This window comes from Oppia nitens, unplaced genomic scaffold, assembly GCF_028296485.1.
Source record: "Oppia nitens isolate AA-2021 unplaced genomic scaffold, nextdenovo-longstitch-racon4-pilon3 scaffold11_pilon_pilon_pilon, whole genome shotgun sequence".
In the NCBI taxonomy this organism is placed as follows: domain Eukaryota; kingdom Metazoa; phylum Arthropoda; class Arachnida; order Sarcoptiformes; family Oppiidae; genus Oppia; species Oppia nitens.
Genome location: NW_026533190.1, coordinates 935440 through 951100, shown reverse-complemented (window position 1 = coordinate 951100; position 15661 = coordinate 935440). Strand labels below are relative to the sequence as shown.

Sequence of the window (15661 nt, the reverse complement as noted above, 5' to 3'; positions counted from 1 at the left end):
TTAAAACAATAATAATGTCTTTAAGCAAAATATTGTATTATATAAATATAAGCCTATAGTCAGTGAGTTTGATGTTTGCGGTTCATTCATATGGAATAAATTGGATCAATTGGACAATCAATTTGTGTGCATGGTCAGTTTTGTTAATTAATAAATAAAAATTATATATAATTTATAGTATATATATATATATATATATTGAAAATTAAATATAATTTATATTTATTAATTATACAAATTATATATTTTACAATAACTAAAATAAAATTCATAAATATATTTTTTTGTTTTGCTTTTATATTGATTAATATTTAATTATAATTTACATGCATTTAGTATATTATTTATTATATGTTTTTTATGGTTACAATACAATAATAACATTGAAAAAAAATAGTAAACTATATGTAAAATAAACTTAATTATTTATTATTAAAAAAAACTTACCATAAAATAAATTACCAAATTTTAATAAGAATAATATTTATTTTTTTTTTGAAAGTAATTGTCAATCAAGTTTGTAATATTATTTTTTAGTTAAAATTATTTTAACATTTGTTTATTGAAAATATAGTAAATATTATTATACAGTATTAATATTTTTTTTCAAACATAGTTTATAATAATGTATTGTATTTTATTAATTTTCTATAAATATAAACTTAATAATATTATATTAGTTTCATTATCTAGATATCTTCAATATCTATATTTTTGTTTAGTTTTAAAATTTTTTTTAGATATGATTTATATAAAAAAAATTTAAAATTCTAATACAATTATTTGATTTAAAAATTTAATTAAAAATCTATCATAAGTTAGTGAACTTTTAGTTATAAATTTAGTTATAAAACTATTATTATTTATTTTATTTTTTTTTTATAAAATTATAATAGTTTTTATTCAACACCCTAATAATTTACATTAATTTTTTGTTTGTTTATTTGAGCATTATTATCAATAGATTGAATAAAATAATAACAATAATATTCAAGTTTTAATTATTTAAATAAAAATTTTAATTTATTATTATTATTATTAGCCATTCAAATAATTAAGTTAAATAGTTATGATAATAGTATGATATAGACAATAGTATCCATTTATTTTTTGATGTCAAATATTTTCAATAAATTCTTTGCATTATTATGTTATAATTGATTTATTTTAGTTATTAATTATTTTTTTTAATAACAATCAACTATAGAAAGTTATAAATTATTAACATTTTTTGTGTTATTTTAATTACGTGTTATATTAAATTAATTGTCTATTATATATATATAATTACATTATAAACTAATATAATAATTAACTGTTTGTAAAATATAATAATATTTTTTTTGTACTAATATAAAAATAATAGTCTTTTTTAAAAAAATGTTTTTTTTTGTATCAACAATAGATTTTTATTTATTTTCTTATATTTTTTAAACCTTAAAATAGTAATAATGTCAATGATAAAAAAAATTGTAAGTCATTTTAAATATTGAGATAAAATATACAATATATGTATAAAAATAACAATTATTAACAATATTATTAAAACAATAATAATGTCTTTAAGCAAAATATTGTATTATATAAATATAAGCCTATAGTCAGTGAGTTTGATGTTTGCGGTTCATTCATATGGAATAAATTGGATCAATTGGACAATCAATTTGTGTGCATGGTCAGTTTTTATTAAAATTAATTAATCATAAATAATCAAGATAAATGTATTAAAATATTTTTTTTTTAAAAAAAGATCAATGCGACTACTGATGAAAGCATAACTATCGGCCAATTAAAACAATTGGCTAATAATATTGGTGTAGCACTGGTTAATAGAGGGGTCACTAAAGGGGATCGGATTGTGTTTTCCGTACAAAATACTATACAACACGTAGTACTTGGGGTTTGTGACTGTATTTCTGTTGGCCTAACATTTATGACCATTGAGTCCGACATTTATTGGCAAAGAAGTGGAACAGGAGGTCATCGATGCCGACATTACTGATAATTATGACATCCCATCAGGATTTGCATAGATTTGATGATATATTATTAATAATAGTAATAATAATAATAAATTAAGTCATATAATAGTTTTCGATGACAATCAACAACAACACGAAAACAATGATAATTATATAACGTATGAACAGTTGGTCGATGAGGGAAGTGATCAACTATTAGCTAGAATTCCCTATTTTGATGTCAATCCTCAAACAGATATGTTTTATATGATACACACATCGGGTAGTACTGGTCGACCCAAATGTAATACAGATACCGCACCGTATGTTTTTCTATGCCTTTCAGGATCAGTCGACATATATGCCGCCGCCATCGACTATAGACACCGATGATAGCCCACAACCCGAATCATTCATTTGTCAAACGCTAAGCCATACGAGTGCCACCCGTCGGCTATACAATCATGTGGTCAAAGGTCATCGGTCAGTACTGATGAGCCGTTACGATGAACATCAACTGTGGCTAGCAATTGGCAAATACCGTATCAATTGTTTGTCACTATTTCCAAGTTTCGGTTACCTATTGGCCAACGTCGACAACATTACCGATGAAAATCATAACAACTATGACCTGTCGTCGCTACGGGTAATCGTATCGACCAGCGCTTCATTTGACGGCAATATTGCTAAACAGATAATCAAACGATACGGTGTTGTATTCAAAGAAAGTCAGTTTTATTTTTATTATTATTATTATTATTATCTTTGTATATCACGGTTGTTCCGGTGTGATCACAGCTGTGTCGGCCACTTTTGGTGGCAGAGACACGACTGGTTAGACTCAACTCAAGTCTAGTACTTTTCTGACTGTTCTACAACTCTGAAGTATCACTGCTTTTTGCATTTCATAGATCTTAGTTTTTCTGATTTCCAGTGATTCCAAACTTAGGGCCAGATTTTTCGGTATTACGGCCATTGATGATAGGATTATAGGTATGATTTCAACTTTCTTAATGCGCCACATCTTATTGATCTCATAGGCCAAGTCTGTATATTTTCGGCGTTTCTCACTATGCGTGTCCTGTAGTTTGTGTGTTAGTGGGACCGCTATGTCTATTATGTACGCCTTATCTTGATGTTTGTCTACTAGTACTATATCTGGGCGGTTGTGGGCCACAGTCTTATCTGTTCTTATTTCTTTATCCCAGTAGAGCTTGGCTCTGTTGCTTTCCATTACACTTTGTGGCTCGTATCTATAGTATGGTAATGGTTCTTTGGTTAGTCCGAATCTTATTGCCAATTCCTGATGTATGATTTTGGCTACTTGGTTGTGACGGCTTAGGTATTCGGTGTTTGTGAGTACTTTACACCCGTTTAGTATATGTTCTATTGTTTCGGACTCCATATGACACATCCTGCACTTGTCTGTTGGTATATTTAGCTTTTGGATGTATTTCTGATGGTTTCGTGTCGGAATCACTCGATCTTGTATTGCCATCATGAACCCCTCTGTCTCTCCATGAAGACCGGCGTACTTCAACCATTTTGTAGACATTTCTTCGTCTACGTGTGTTTGGTTGAGTTCTGCTCTGTATCTACCGTGGAGTTCTTTTGAGGCCCATGTGTTAATCCTCTCTTTTTCATTTTGTATTTCTATTTGATGTTCATTATTGCTGAGATTTAGAGGTGTGTAGTTGTAATCAAGTGTTGATGTTATTTTGTGGAGCTCTGAGACATTGCATTTTTGTTGATGGTATTTTCTCAGCAATTCTCGCTGTTTGGCTTCAAGGCTTACAATGTTTAGTAACCCTCTACCCCCATGCTTTCTACTAACACACAGTCGTGCTACAGAACTTCTAGGGTGGTGTAGTCCAAACATTGTAAGTTGTCGCCTTATATGTCTTTCAATGGTCTCAAGTTCTGTTTTACTCCATTTTATTATTCCGAACGAGTATGTCAGTACAGGTATAGCCCAAGTGTTTATGGCTTTGAATTTGTTGTTTGAGTTTAGTTGAGATTTTAGTATTTTTATTATTCTTTGGTTTAATGTTTTCTTTATTTCTTCTTTAACTTCTGTCATTTTAGATTTATGCATTTGCTTAATTCCTAAATACTTATATATATCTCCATTTTCTAGTGCCTTTATATATCCGTTTTCAGTTTCGTATTGATTTCTTTCAGAATAGACTCCTCTTTTCAGTTTCATTATAGCACATTTATCTAATCCGAATTCCATATTTATATCATTGGAGAAAGTTTCTGTTGTTTTTAGCATTGCATTTAAATCAGATTCTTTTTCGGCGTATAGTTTTAAGTCGTCCATATATAGTAGATGTGTTAGATTATATTTTGTATCACTTGATTTTAGATTTACGCCTTTTAGCTTTTTAAGTAGTGATGACAGTGGGTTTATAGCTAAGCAGAACCACAGAGGACTGAGTGAATCTCCTTGAAATATTCCTCTATTTATTTTGATTTCTGTACTTATTTTTGTTCCATTATTTGTATTGACACACAATTTAGTATTCCATTTTTTCATCATATTTTCTAATGTGTTTATCAGTGTGTTGTCAATTTTATATAGTTTTAACACTCTTAATAACCATTTATGAGGGACTGAATCGAATGCTTTCTTATAGTCTATGTATGCCATTTCAAGATTTCTATGTTTTTGACGAGCTCTTATTGTTATGATATTGTCTATTGTTAATTGCTCTTTACAACCCATTGAGTGTTTTATACAGCCTTTTTGTTCTTCAGCTATTATGTTGTTGTTACTTAAATGATTATATATTTTTGTTGATATTATGGATGTTAGGATTTTATACATTGTTGTTAGGCAAGTGATTGGTCTATATTTGCTGGGATCTGATGTATTTTCTGTTTTTGGGAGTAGATATGTTATTCCGGAAGTGAGGAAGTCATCGGTTTGTCCTGTTTGTATTATTTTATTCATTGCTATTGCCATTGGTTGATGAACTGTTGTAAAGTGTTTATACCAGAAGTTTTGTATTTTGTCTTGTCCTGGGCTTTTCCAATTGTGGGATTTATTGAGGGCTTCGGTTAAGTCATCTTTAATTATATTTACTGAAGTCATATGTGGTATTTCTTTATTTTCATCTTCAATATCATTTATCCAATTAGATTCTTTATATTCCTTTGGGTTACTCCAGATTTCTTTCCAGTAGTTTTCTATTTCATCTATTTGTGGTGTATTGTTATTATTGCTTGAATTTATTTTATTTTGATTTCTATAGAACATTTTTTCGTTATTATAGAACATTGTATTTTGTTTTCGTCTTTCGCTTTGTATTTTATATCTTCTAATTCTTTGTGATAGTGCTTGAACTGTTTGTTTTAATGTGTCGTTGTAATTTCGGATTATGGATTCAAATTCAGGTTTTCCAGGTTTTGTCTGTAATGATCTGTATATATCTTTTAATGATTGGTTAAGTCTTTTTGATTTGATTCCATTTAACACTTGCGTTATTCTTCCAATTATTTTTCTTTTCCCTTCTATCCGTGTCTCTATTCGCTTTTGCCATTTAGGTATTACATTTTCTTGATTTGGTTTTGTTGTAGCCATGTGTTCTATTTTGTAGCCTAAGAGTCTCGATACTGCTACTGCTGCACAATACGTTATTGTATTAATTGCGCTCAACGACATATTTTCTTCGATGTAATCTTTAAGTATATCATTTATCGTTATTATAGTAGATCTTGTTTTAATGCCACTTCTTATTTTTGGTAATTTAGGTCTGAATTCTATTTCAAAGTCTTTATATTGTTCTAAAGATGTTTTTAGTTCATTTTCTGCTGTTATTCTTTTTATTTCATCATTTGTATTGTTTATGTTATCTGTTGTTGTAGGTGTCTCTTCTATTTCTGGCACTACTTCTACTGTGGTATTTAATTCAGTTGTTTCATTTAATGATAGTTCATGTGCCACTTGTTGTTTGATTTCTTGTAATTCAATCGGGGATATTTTATTATTCTTTGCTAAGAATCGCCGTTGGTCTGCAATTCTTTGTTCCGTTACATTTAGTTCTGGATATTTTTGTTTGAATGCTAAGTATATTTGGTTTCTGTAATCAGTCATATTTGTTTCGAGTCGAGTTGATCTGTAGTATTCGCGCATTATCAAGGTATTCATCTCATGTGTCCATCTCATGCGCTTTTGCGATTTGTCAACCAAATTGGTCAGTTGTTGCTGAGAACCAGCTTGAACTGAAACATTTTGGAGGTTAGTCTGATTTTGTTGACTAGTCTGCGGTCGCATTACATCACAGCTTTGCCCGCATAGCACATCACTGCGTGGGATATGATGCATACTTAACGAACAGCAGTCAATGCCTACCTGCTGAACGCGGGATTTATTTGAGAGGGTACCTCCCGAACACCCCCCGTTATTCCTACGACTACGTGTAATCATATTTATATATTTTGTGGCCTTTTTACGGGGTCCCGGTCCCTAGAGAAAGCTCAACACTAACATGTGTCTATTGCCACCCATTTCTCACCACTAACATGTGTTTGTTGAAATAGGATTTTTATTTTTATTTTTTTGAAACAAAAGTGGCCATTGCGTGTGAGGACGAGTAACTACTCGAAGGGTGAAGGGACATCCTTGCGGACGTCCCTTCGGGGTGGGGGCACCTTTTTACAGGCACCCCCGGGTGGGAGCACCCTTGCGGGTACCCCCAGGTGGGCACCGATACCGAAGTACCGATACCCGGGTCGGGCAGAAACTCGTCCTCACTTAGCACCCCGCTTTCCCCATACTACTTAAGTTGGCCGTCCTAAACAGCGTTGGTTGGGCAGGGACGGGAAGCACAGTTAAAACAATTTTTTTTTCTCAGAAAAATTGCTTTCCACATCAGGGCTCGAACTCACGATCTTACTCTCCATTACTCTACTAGCCCTACACACTAACCACTACACCACTGTGCCTCCTCTTATTATTATTATTATTATTATTATTATTATTATTATTATTATTATTATTATTATTATTATTATTATTATTATTATTATTATTATTATTATTATTATTATTATTATTATTATTATTATTATTATTATTATTATTATTATTATTATTATTATTATTATTATTATTATTATTATTATTATTATTATTATTATTATTATTATTATTATTATTATTATTATTATTATTATTATTATTATTATTATTATTATTATTATTATTATTATTATTATTATTATTATTATTATTATTATTATTATTATTATTATTATTATTATTATTATTATTATTATTATTATTATTATTATTATTATTATTATTATTATTATTATTATTATTATTATTATTATTATTATTATTATTATTATTATTATTATTATTATTATTATTATTATTATTATTATTATTATTATTATTATTATTATTATTATTATTATTATTATTATTATTATTATTATTATTATTATTATTATTATTATTATTATTATTATTATTATTATTATTATTATTATTATTATTATTATTATTATTATGGCGCGTATAATGGCGATGACGGCAAGTTTTTGGCCGGAAATTTAGGGACAAGTAGTACCGGGATGTCAACTCAAGTTTGTCGATCTAAATAGTGGCGAACTATTGGGACCCGAAACCGATGGCGAAATATGTGTCCGAAATGCTAATCTATTTGTCGGTTATCTGAACAATGATAGAGCCTATAGACAGGCCATTGATTCGGACGGTTGGTATCGTACGGGTGATATCGGACACTATGACCACTGGGAACGGGCGTTTCTAACCGGTCGTATTAATGAACTAATTAGAATTGGTTCGGTTGATTGTCATCGAAAAATTGAGTCCCGAATCGATTGAACTTTGTTTTTGTTGACCTACTGGTCCATTGCTAAGGCAGTGGTTGTTATCGTCAGCAACAGTATCGGTAGTATCAATGACGAAGCGCTTATATAGTCAGCGCAAACAATTAGGCAGACATACAGTTACCGTCGATGACATCGTACGGTTTATTTCAGGTTTTATTAGTAATTTTTTTTGTTGAAAATTTTAATTCATTTATAATAATGAAATTACAAATTAATTAATTACTAAATTTTTCAGATAATATGTCAGTAACTAAACAATTGACTGGCGGTGTTGTGTCTGTCGATACCATTACATAGAGGACATCCATCGGTAAAATTCATTGCAAATACTATCGAAATTTAATTAAAAAATATAGTTTTATTATAATTTTTTTTTATATTCTGTGTTTTATTAGTAGTTGTTTTTAATATTTTTATTATTTAATTACTAGATTTAGTAATTATTAATAATAATAATATTATATTATATTGATATATGAATTGAAATATTAGAAATTATATAATTTCTAAATTAAAATCTATTTATTTTGTAAATATATATATTTAAATAAGTTATAAATAACTATAAATAATAAACTATACTACAACTAATATGATAATTAGAGTATATTGTAATAATATAAAAAAAATTAATTTTTCTATAATCTAATTAAATTTTATGCTAATCATTTAAATAAAAATAAAAGTAAAATATATTTTCTATAGATATTAATTTTTACCTAATAATTGTTATTCTTATAATTAACTTTAAACTAAAAAAACTAACTTTAATTTTAAAAAAAAATACAATTACAATATTATCTAATTTTATGAACGTTAAGTCAATAATTTCAAAATAACTATAAATTACAATATTATTTGAATATATTTTGTTTAGATTTTTATTATTTAACAAAACTTTCTAAATATTTTTATACTAATTATTTTTTATAAACGTTACATTTGAATATATTTATTTAAAATAATTAAATAAAAAAGTCTATATATTTATTAATATATTTTTAATTTTTAAAAATTATTTATTTAAAAATTATTTTAATCTACTCTACATACTGTCTACTAAATAATAGATATTTTTATTAAATACAATTAATAATAATAATAATAATAATTTGTATTTTTTATATAAAAAACATATTTGTTATTTAATTGTTATATTATAATATTACAAAATATATATCTGAAAATAAAATTATAAATAGATTATTCTATTGTTAAAAAATTTAATTATATAGTTATATAAATAAAAATACTTATTATAATATGAATTTTTTAATTAATAAAATATTTCCTAAAAAAATTATTGTTTGTATTAAAATATTTATTTAAACTAAATATAAATATACTTACACTATTGTTATTATTATTATCTTATTTAAACAATATTTTGCCAGCAAACAGCAAACAGCATTGCCATCTTCATCATCATCATCATTATCATCATGATATTTTGATTACTGTTTGTATATTTAATCTATAGTTAAGATAGAAAATAAAAATTATTATATTATTATATTATAGTAAACTAATAACTAGAGGTGTCTAGATCTAAATAATAATTGTTAAAAAAAATAATTATTATTTTTATTTTTATTAGGGATCGGCTAATATTTTATTTATACAATATTTTTTTTATAAAATAATTGATAATTAATGTTATATTTAATATCAAATATTCTTATATAAAACATATATAATTATTTGATTTTTATCAATAGACTATCAATAAATTTTAGTATAATTTTTTTACTTACTATTTTTTTAACAATGTTAACTCTAATTAAGAGGATAGAAATGAATAAAATATTATTACAAACAAATTACTAAATAAATAAATATTTTTTTTTATAATTAATTAAAAATTTTATTTACGTCAACAATATTATTAAACATATGGATTATATTTAGGGATCTATAAAAAATACTAAATTGTTAAAATAGGAAAATACTCGTAAATATTCCTCCAATTTTTGTTTAAAAATTATATTTATATACTGTATATTAACACATAAATTATATTTTTAATTTAGTGATAGTGTTTAAACTCAAGTCTAATATTTTATCACTAAATTAAAAATAGAATTTATGTGTTAATATACAGTATATAAATATAATTTTTAAACAAAAATTGAAGGAATATTTACGAGTATTTTCCTATTTTAACAATTTAATAAAACTCTAGCTATACTATAAATTTTTTTATTACTTACGTATTTTTTAAAAATATTACTCAATAATTTTGTAAAGTTTGAAAAAATGTAATAGTAATTGAAATATAATAGAGTAGTTTTTATTAAAAACAATATTTGAATTAATTTTTTTCTAAAAAAATACACATCATCATATTTAGTAAAATAAATTATATTTATCATTTATAATATATACTATATATATATATTAAATTATTCTCTATATTAATTTTAACTAAATTATTAAAATAATATCATTGTTATATTGTTATACAATACTAAGTATTACATATAACATACATAATAATAATAATAAAATGTAAAATTTTTATTTTTTTAAAATTTAATTTTTAATTATAACAAATTTATTTATACAATACATGTTTAACAAACAAAAGTAAATGTTTTATTGAGAATACAAAAAATAAATAAATAAATAATAAAATACTATTCAATTGTATTTTATTTGAGTCTATTATAATTTTAGACATTATAGACTAGAAATATAAATGTAAAGTTTTTTTTCCATAGATTTGAATTTTATTTATACTAATTAATAGGTAATTGTTATATATTTAAATATTTACAATAATATTATCGACTATTGATATATAAATGTTTACTAAATTATTACAATAGTATTATTGTTATATTGTTATACAATACTAAGTATTACATACATAATACATAATGATAATAAATTGTAAAATAATTTTTTAAAAATAAAAACAAATTTATTTATACAATACATGCATAAACAAAAGTAAATGTTTTATTTAAACATAAAAAAAATATAAAATAATAATAAAATACTATTTTAATTGTATTTTATTATAATTTTAAACATTATAGACTAGAATATAAATGTAAAGTTTCTATAGATTTGAATTTTATTTATAATAATTAATAGGAAATTGTTATATATTATATATTTACCTATTTACTTTAATATTATTGATTATATAAATATTATTTATTAATAATTATTAGACATATGTTTATTATCTATTATTATTTTATTTAATTAAAATTGAAAATTATAAAATTATTATAAATATATAAATTATTTGTAACAATGTTGATAATATTCATCATTGTAAATTGTTTAGCATGATCAATGTTATATTTTTTTTATATAAAAAAAATATTGAAAACTATAATTATTGTTTTAAACTTAACCTAACTAAATAATTATTTTAATACAAACAATAATTTATATATTGCTAGATTATGTACTAATTGCTAGTCAAGTATTAAATAATTTTCTAGTTATTAGTTGCATAAACATTATGGCTATGATTATCAATATATTAATATTATTATTATTATTATTACGATTCAATAATAATTTTAATTTAATTTGTTAAATATTATATAATAAGTGCATAACAAATATTGTTGTTAACAATAATAGCCAAATATATATATATGTMAAACATTTTCAATRGTTTAATATTATAATTATCTGGTTTAGGTACGGGTGCCGTAAATGTTGTCTTATCTATTGAATAGGGTATGGTATAGTCGACATCTAATGATCGCTCATAAAGCATTGAAATACCACTGAAACCAATATTAGCTTGCTAATTTAAAAAAAATATTTAACAAAAATATAAGATAATTAATATTAATAAAAAATCAATAAATTTAATTATGTATATGTAGTAATTATGTATATTTAGTTAATTATGTATATGTAGTTAATTATGTATATGTAGTTAATTATGTTTATGTAGTTAATTATGTATATGTAGTTAATTATGTATATTTAGTTAATTATGTWTWWSTAGTTAATTATGTATATCTAGTTAATTATGTWTWWCTAGTTAATTATGTATTACTAGTTAATTATGTATWWCTAGTTAATTATGTATWACTAGTTAATTATGTATTACTAGTTAATTATGTATTACTAGTTAATTATGTATWWCTASTTAWTTATGTATATYTAKTTRATTATTTTTTTTGTATTATACATACATTTCTATGTACCATGCCAATAATACCGGTCCAATTATCCGGGCCAATTTGTTGACCCCAATTATCCAGGCAATCGATTACCCGATAGGTGGTTAGATTTAATTTTTTGACAATCAATTTGGCCAATGTAACATCAATACCCCTATCCAATATTATTTGATTGTCCTGGGTCCTATTAGGACTATAAAATACAAATGGTGGATTCTAGATATTTTATTTTAAATAGTTATCATTGTTGTCGTGTTGTTGTATTATTATTATTATTATTATTATTATTATTATTATTATTATTATTATTATTATTATTATTATTATTATTATTATTATTATTATTATTATTATTATTATTATTATTATTATTATTATTATTATTATTATTATTATTATTATTATTATTATTATTATTATTATTATTATTATTATTATTATTATTATTATTATTATTATTATTATTATTATTATTATTATTATTATTATTATTATTATTATTATTATTATTATTATTATTATTATTATTATTATTATTATTATTATTATTATTATTATTATTATTATTATTATTATTATTATTATTATTATTATTATTATTATTATTATTATTATTATTATTATTATTATTATTATTATTATTATTATTATTATTATTATTATTATTATTATTATTATTATTATTATTATTTTTCTGATAAATAAAGATAATTTAATTTTTTTTAATACAATATAGTTATAAACTAAATCATTTATAAAATAATTTAATTATTTTATTTCACTATTATCAATTGTATGTAAAATTAAGTATTATTATTATTATAATAATATTTAATTTAAAAAAAAAATCGATTTATCTAAAAAAAAATATAATGTGCACTTGAATTATTAATTATAATAATTTATTTGTAGATTAAAATAAACTTATAAATATAACAATTAATTGTTTTATATTATTGAATATATCAATAAATAAAATACTATTAATATTTTTTTTGTTAAAAATTATATTTATAATAATATTATTTATTTTGTTATTAGTTATAAAATAATATTTTCATTGAAAGATGGAGTTATTAATATCAATATTATATTATATAATACTGTAATTAATATTTATTACAACTATTTAGTGCAACATTACTAATGTATTTAAAATGCATTACATTAACATTTATTAAAAAATAAATAATTTATAAAATATTATTATTGTAAAGTACTTTATATATTTTAATTGTGTTTTTTTATAAAAAAACTAACTTTATAACCACACAAATTTGTTTCCAACATTTTATTTATCTAGGTAAAATTTTTTAAAATAAAATTTTATTTAGTATTGTAAAATAAATAAATATTTAGCATGCTAAATTTTTATTTTAATAATTTATTTGTGTTTCTAATAATGTTTTCATATTTTTTAAAATAATAATAATAATAATAATTATTATTATTATTATTATTATTATTATTATTATTATTATTATTATTATTATTATTATTATTATTATTATTATTATTATTATTATTATTATTATTATTATTATTATTATTATTATTATTATTATTATTATTATTATTATTATTATTATTATTATTATTATTATTATTATTATTATTATTATTATTATTATTATTATTATTATTATTATTATTATGGCGCGTATAATGGCGATGACGGCAAGTTTTTGGCCGGAAATTTAGGGACAAGTAGTACCGGGATGTCAACTCAAGTTTGTCGATCTAAATAGTGGCGAACTATTGGGACCCGAAACCGATGGCGAAATATGTGTCCGAAATGCTAATCTATTTGTCGGTTATCTGAACAATGATAGAGCCTATAGACAGGCCATTGATTCGGACGGTTGGTATCGTACGGGTGATATCGGACACTATGACCACTGGGAACGGGCGTTTCTAACCGGTCGTATTAATGAACTAATTAGAATTGGTTCGGTTGATTGTCATCGAAAAATTGAGTCCCGAATCGATTGAACTTTGTTTTTGTTGACCTACTGGTCCATTGCTAAGGCAGTGGTTGTTATCGTCAGCAACAGTATCGGTAGTATCAATGACGAAGCGCTTATATAGTCAGCGCAAACAATTAGGCAGACATACAGTTACCGTCGATGACATCGTACGGTTTATTTCAGGTTTTATTAGTAATTTTTTTTGTTGAAAATTTTAATTCATTTATAATAATGAAATTACAAATTAATTAATTACTAAATTTTTCAGATAATATGTCAGTAACTAAACAATTGACTGGCGGTGTTGTGTCTGTCGATACCATTACATAGAGGACATCCATCGGTAAAATTCATTGCAAATACTATCGAAATTTAATTAAAAAATATAGTTTTATTATAATTTTTTTTATATTCTGTGTTTTATTAGTAGTTGTTTTTAATATTTTTATTATTTAATTACTAGATTTAGTAATTATTAATAATAATAATATTATATTATATTGATATATGAATTGAAATATTAGAAATTATATAATTTCTAAATTAAAATCTATTTATTTTGTAAATATATATATTTAAATAAGTTATAAATAACTATAAATAATAAACTATACTACAACTAATATGATAATTAGAGTATATTGTAATAATATAAAAAAATTAATTTTTCTATAATCTAATTAAATTTTATGCTAATCATTTAAATAAAAATAAAAGTAAAATATATTTTCTATAGATATTAATTTTTACCTAATAATTGTTATTCTTATAATTAACTTTAAACTAAAAAAACTAACTTTAATTTTAAAAAAATACAATTACAATATTATCTAATTTTATGAACGTTAAGTCAATAATTTCAAAATAACTATAAATTACAATATTATTTGAATATATTTTGTTTAGATTTTTATTATTTAACAAAACTTTCTAAATATTTTTATACTAATTATTTTTTATAAACGTTACATTTGAATATATTTATTTAAAATAATTAAATAAAAAAGTCTATATATTTATTAATATATTTTTAATTTTTAAAAATTATTTATTTAAAAATTATTTTAATCTACTCTACATACTGTCTACTAAATAATAGATATTTTTATTAAATACAATTAATAATAATAATAATAATAATTTGTATTTTTTATATAAAAAACATATTTGTTATTTAATTGTTATATTATAATATTACAAAATATATATCTGAAAATAAAATTATAAATAGATTATTCTATTGTTAAAAAATTTAATTATATAGTTATATAAATAAAAATACTTATTATAATATGAATTTTTTAATTAATAAAATATTTCCTAAAAAAATTATTGTTTGTATTAAAATATTTATTTAAACTAAATATAAATATACTTACACTATTGTTATTATTATTATCTTATTTAAACAATATTTTTCATTAAATACCAAATAATAGAAATTTCAGCAAAGGTTTATTAATTAGAAATTTAAAAAAAAAAATTATATCTATCACTATATACTATAAATACTAGATATAATTTTATTTAGTTAAATTGTTGTTAAGTATTAATATACCATATACATATTATAAGAAATTATTAACAAATAATTTTAATTTTAATAAATTTTTTTAAAAATAATTTAATTTCAAATACAATACTATTTTGTCAAAATGAATAATATTATTGTGGCGAGTATTAATGTAAGTATTAATTAATTAATTTT

At 22.3% G+C, this 15661-nt stretch overlaps 1 long non-coding RNA gene across 1 annotated transcript; it reads right to left on the bottom strand.

Annotated features, from left to right (window-relative positions):
• Nucleotides 1-8048: 8048 nt before the first annotated feature.
• On the bottom strand, nt 8049-9640 carry LOC128954342 (uncharacterized). Its single transcript, XR_008484485.1, has 3 exons — nt 9584-9640; nt 9180-9303; nt 8049-8158 (listed from the first exon to the last, which is right to left on the bottom strand). It is a non-coding gene; the product is annotated as an uncharacterized LOC128954342 (long non-coding RNA).
• Between the last annotated feature and the right edge of the window lie 6021 nt (nt 9641-15661).